The following is a 6,128-nucleotide window of genomic DNA, read 5'->3' as shown; positions in this document are numbered from 1 at the left end:
TCCAGAAAACAGCAAAGGAACTTGTGAAGATGCTGGAGGAAACAGGTACAAAAGTATCTATATCCACAGTAAAACGAGTCCTATATCGACATAACCTGAAAGGCCGCTCAGCAAGGAAGAAGCCACTGCTCCAAAACCGCCATAAAAAAGCCAGACTACGGTTTGCAACTGCACATGGGGAACATAGATCGTACTTTTTGGAGAAATGTCCTCTGGTCTGATGAAACAAAAATAGACCAATGACCATCGTTATGTTTGGAGGAAAAAGGGGTAGGCTTGCAAGCCGAAGAACACCATCCCAACCGTGAAGCACGGGGGTGGCAGCATCATGTTGTGGGGTGGTTTGCTGCAGGAAGGACTGGTGCACTTCACAAAATAGATTGCATCATGAGGAAAGAAAATTGTGTGGATATAATGAAGCAACATCTCAAGACATCAGTCAGGAAGTTAAAGCTTGGTCGAAAATGGGTCTTCCAAATGGACAATGATCCCAAGCATACCTCCAAAGTTGTGGTAAAATGGCTTAAGGACAACAAAGTCAAGGTATTGGAGTGGCCATCACAAAGCCCTGACCTTAATCCCATAGAAAATTTGTTGGCAGAACTGAAAAAACGTGTGCGAGCAAGGAGGCCTACAAACCTGACTCAGTTACACCAGCTCTGTCAGGAGGAATGGGCCAAAATTCACCCAACTTATTGTGGGAAGCTTGTGGAAGGCTACTCGAAACGTTTGACCCAAGTTAAACAATTTAAAGGCAAATACTAATTGAGTGTATGTAAACTTCTGACCCACTGGGAATGTGATGAAAGAAATAAAAGCTGAAATAAATCATTCTCTCTAATATTGTTCTGACATTTCACATTCTTAACATAAAGTGGTGATTCTAACTGACCTAGGACAGGGAATTTTTACGAGGATTAAATGTCAGGATTTGTGAAAAACTGATTTAAAATGTGTTTGGCTAAGGTGTATGTAAACCTCCGACTTCAGCTCTATATCACAATTCAAGATCAGACCCAGATGCAGGTGGAGATGGAGGCAGATAGTTTGAATCTCAAAATGTTTATTTTAACACAGGGGTCAGGCAGAGGGCAAATCGAGGGCAGGCAGAGGTTCGTAATCCAGGAGAGTCCGACAGGTACAGGACAGCAGGCAGGATCAGGGTCAGGACAGGCAGAAGGGTCAGAACTGGGAAGACTAAAAACAAAAACTTGAGATAGAGGAAAATGGGAAAATACACACTGGTACGACCCGACAAAGACAAGTCGAACTGGCAACAGGCAAACAGAAAATGCAGGTATGAACACACAGGGTATAATGCAGAAAAACGATGGTGTTTTGCTCTACGACCCCCACAATTGTCATGGGATTCGTCTGAAGGTAACCCATACAAATGAATGGAAGTATGGAGGTCGTTTTTTTCCATCAGAAATAAGGGGTTAAATATGTGTCCAAAAAAACATTTCCTGAGCATTCTTATATCTCCTAGACAGATACTTCAAAACCTTATTCCTTATGAAGTATTTTTTTCTTATTTTATTTTATTTTTTTACAATTTATGAATGTGTTATTAATGCTTTTCTATGGGCTATAGTAGTAAAGGACAAATTCTATATTTTATCAAATCATTTTTTGATTTTTTTTATACCTAAAGTGGTCCTAAAATTCATGGTATGCTCGTCTTAAAACAATTCCATTAGGTTAGCTTAGTAGGGAATAGAGGGAGTGAAGGGAGCGAGCCTAAGATGGGGGATTTACTTTTGGAGGGAAGGAAGGACGGTGAAAGGAATCCGGTGTCTGGTTGATATGACTGGACAAATGGCCAGAGCCTAAGGATGGAATACTCCCCCTCCCTTTTCCTCTCTGTCTGTCCTGAGGGTCCTCCTAATCTCTTCTGTCTGGACTCTAGATCTCTGGAGCAGTTATTTGTCAGTTCACATGTTTATGATCTGTCACCTGACCCCTCTACTCTCTCTCTCTCTCTCTCTCAATTCAATTCAATTCAAGGCGCTTAATTGGCATGGGAAAAAATATGTTATCATTGCCAAAGCAAGTGAAATTGATAATAAACAAAAGTGATTTGTGTTTGTGAACAGAGCCACAGGACCAGCTTGGTTAGGGGACTCTTCTCCAGGTTCATCTCTCTGTAGGTTATGGCTTTGCTATGGAAGGTTTGGGAATCGCTTCCTTTTAGGTGGTTGTAGATTTTAACATATTTTTTTCTGGATTTTGATCATCTGCCTAATTCTGCTCTGCATGCATTATTTGGTGTTTTACAAAGAGGATATTTTTGCAGAATTCTGCATGCAGAGTCTCAATTTGGTGTTTGTCCCATTTTGTGAATTCTTGGTTGGTGAGCGGACCCCAGACCTCACAACCATAAAGGGCAATGGGTTCTATAACTGATTCAAGTATTTTTAGCCAGATCCTAATTGGTATGTCAAATTTTATGTTACTTTTGATGCACAGAATTTCCTTCTTGCCCGTTCACAGCTTTGTGGAAGTTACCTTTGGCACTGATGTTTAGGCAAAGGTATGTATATTTTTTGTGTTCCCTAGGGCAATGGTGTCTAGATGGAATTTCTATTTGTGGTCCTGGCGACTGGACATTTTCTGAAACACCATTATTTTTGTCTTACTGAGATTTACTGTCAAGGCCCAGGTCTGGCAGAATCTGTGCAGAAGATCTAGGTGCTGCTGTAGGCCCGCCTTGATCATTAGCAAACAGTAGACATTTTACTTCAGATTCTAGTAGGGTGAGGCTGGGTGCTGCAGACTGTTCTAGTGCCCTCGCCAATTCGTTGATATATATGTTGAAGATGGTGGGGCTTAAGCTGCATCCCTGTCTCACCCCATGGCCCTGTGGGAAGAAATGTGTGCTTTTTTTGTCAATTTTAATCTCACACTTGTTGTTTGTGTACATGGATTTTATAATGTCATATGTTTATCCCCCAACACCACTTTCCATCAATTTGTATAGCAGACCCTCATGCCAAATTGAATCGAAGGCTTTTTTGAAATCAACAAAGCATGAGAAGACTTTGCCTTTCTTTTAGTTTGTTTGTTTGTCAATTAGGGTGTGCAGGGTGAGTACGTGGTGTGTTGTATGATAATTTGGTAAAAAGCCAATTTGACATTTGCTCAGTACATTGTTTTCACAGAGGAAATGTACGAGTCGGCTGTTAATGATAATGCAGAGGATTTTCCCAAGGTTTCTGTTGACACATATCCCACGGTAGTTATTGGGGTCAGATTTGTGTCCACTTTTGTGGATTGGGGTGATCAGTCCTTGGTTCCAAATATTGGGGAAGATGCCAGAGCTAAGGTTGATGTGGAAGAGTTTTAGTATAGCCAATTGGAATTTGTTGTCTGTATATTTAATAATTTCATTGAGGATTTCATCAACACCACAGGCCTTTTTGGGTTGGAGTGTTTTTATTTTGTCCTGTAGTTCACATTCAAGGTAATTGGGTAATCCAGTGGGTTCTGCTAGTCTTTAAAAGTTGATTCTAAGATTTGTATTTGATCACGTATATGTTTTTGCTGTTTTTTCTTTGTTTTAGAGCCAAAAAGATTGGCGAAGTGGTTTACCCATACATCTCCATTTTGGATAGATAATTATTTGTGTTGTTGTTTGTTTAGTGTTTTCAAATTTTCACAGAAGTGGATAGAATCTATGGATTCTTCAGTTACATTGAGCTGATTTCTGACGTCCTGTTCCTTCTTTTTCCTTGGTGTATTTCTGTATTGTTTTAGTGATTCACCATAGTGAAGGCGTAGCATATTTTGGTCATCCTCATACCAGGGGTGGGTAATTCCAGTCCTTGAGGGCCTGATTGGTGTCACAGTTTTCCCCCAGCCCCAGCTAACACACCTGACTCCAATAATCACCTAATCATGATCTTCAGTTTAAAATGCAATTTGATTAATCAGCTGTGTTTGCTTGGGATGTAGAAGAAGTGTGACACCAATCAGGCCCTCGAGGACTGGAGTTGCCCATCCCTGGCTTAGACTCAGGTTTTCTGTGTCTCTATGTTTTTGGTTGGACAGGTTTCTAAACTGGACCATCATAGGGTCCAGTGAGTAGCAATAGATGAGTCAGGGAGCCGATTCAGTAGTCGCTACTACGCTAGGCAAGCTGGAGACACAGCGGTTCAGACAGCTAGCGGGCCGGGGATAGCAGATGGGCCTCCGGCAACGTCGCAACGGAAGAGCAAAACCACCGAGGACGATTACGTCGGCAGACCAGTCGTGATGAATCGGCGGGGCTCCGTGTTGGCAGTAAAGGGTCCAGGCCAATTGGCAAAATAGGTATTGTAGCCCAAGAATTGGCTGGTGGACTTCTTCGGCCTGCTGGGAGATGGGCCTAGCTCGAGGCTAGCTCAAGGCTAACTGGTGCTTGCTTCGGGACAGAGACGTTAGCCAGGAATAGCCACTCGGATAGCAGCTAGCTAGCTGCGATGATCCGGTGTAAAGGTTCAGAGCTTGCGGTAGGAATCCGGAGACGTGGTAGAGAAAAAGCAGTCCGATATGCTCTATCGCGCTGTGCAGACTGGCATGTATTAACCGAGCTGAGGCTTGCTGGTGTCCGAGTTAACGGTGAAGACCACTAGCAGCGGCTAACTGTAGCTAGTTAGCTTGCTAGCTTCTGATGGGGGTTCCGGTTCTAAAGTATAAAAATAGCAGATCCGTACCACATTGGGTGAGGCGGGTTGCAGGAGGGTATATTCAGTCCATAGATGGAAATTGAGATTATAATATATACGAAATATATACAAAAAAAACCAGGAACAAATCTATATTTACATGGGACAAGACGGGACAAGACAAAACACACGTCCGACTGCTACGCCATCTTGGAATCATTACAGTGGAACGTTTTGTCCAAGAAGTTGTCTAAAGGGGATTGAATTTGTTGTTGCCTAGTTGTTTTTTGGTAGATTTCCACACTACATTCCTTCCATCTACAGCATTTCTTATTATTTCTCAGTTCCTTTGGCTTTGATGCCTCATGATTATTGAGGCATCAAATATTGCTCTGTTCAACTAGACTGTGATTTTGCTGTGATCTGATAGGGTTGTCAGTGGGCTGACTGTAAATGCTCTGAGAGACTCTGGGTTGAGGTCAGTGATAATGTAACGGCTCTCGTCGGAATGAGTGGACCAAAGCGCAGTGTGGGAAGTGTTCATGATTTTATTGATCAAAGAAACACTCGAACAAAGTAACAAAACAAAAAGCGAACAGTTCTGTCAGGTAAACAGATACTAAACAGAAAATAACTACCCACAAAACACAGGTGGGAAAAGGCTGCCTAAGTATGATTCCCAATCAGAGACAACGATAGACAGCTGCCTCTGATTGGGAACCACACACGGCCAAAAACAAAGAAATAGAAAACATAGAATGCCCACCCTAGTCACACCCTGGCCTAACCAAAATAGAGAATAAAAGCCTCTCTATGGCCAGTGACAGATAAAGTTGTCTACAGTACTACTGCCAAGAGATGAGCTATAGGTGTACCTACCATAGGAGTCCCCTCGAAGCCTACCATTGACTATGTACATACCCAGCGTGGGACAGAGCTGCAGGAGTTGTGACCCGTTTTTGTTGGTTATGTTGTCATAGTTGTGCCTAGGCATATGGGGGAGGGAATGCTGTCACATCCAGGCAGGTGTTTGTCCCCCTGTGTGCTGAGGGTGTCAGTGTAACAGTATAACTTTAGACCGTCCCCTCGCCCCGACACGGGCGCGAACCAGGGACCCTCTGCACACATCAACAACAGTCACCCACGAAGCATCGTTACCCATCGCTCCACAAAAGCCGCGGCCCTTGCAGAGCAAGGGGAACCACCACTTCAGGGTCTCAAAGCGAGTGACGTAACCGATTGAAACGCTATTAGCGCGGACCACCGCTAACTAGCTAGCCATTTCACATCCGTTACATCAGGTTCTTGTCCGGTTCTGTCATTTAGGACGCCACAGATTAGTACATGTCCCTGGGCCTGGAAATGATTGATTTCCCCCTCCAGGATGGAGAAGCTGTCTTCATTAAAGTATGGGGATTCTCTCGCTCTCGCTCTCGCTATGTATACAGTGGGGAGAACAAGTATTTGACACACTGCCGATTT

This window comes from Salvelinus namaycush, chromosome 16, assembly GCF_016432855.1.
Source record: "Salvelinus namaycush isolate Seneca chromosome 16, SaNama_1.0, whole genome shotgun sequence".
Lineage (NCBI taxonomy): Eukaryota > Metazoa > Chordata > Actinopteri > Salmoniformes > Salmonidae > Salvelinus > Salvelinus namaycush.
This window is presented reverse-complemented; position numbering follows the sequence as displayed.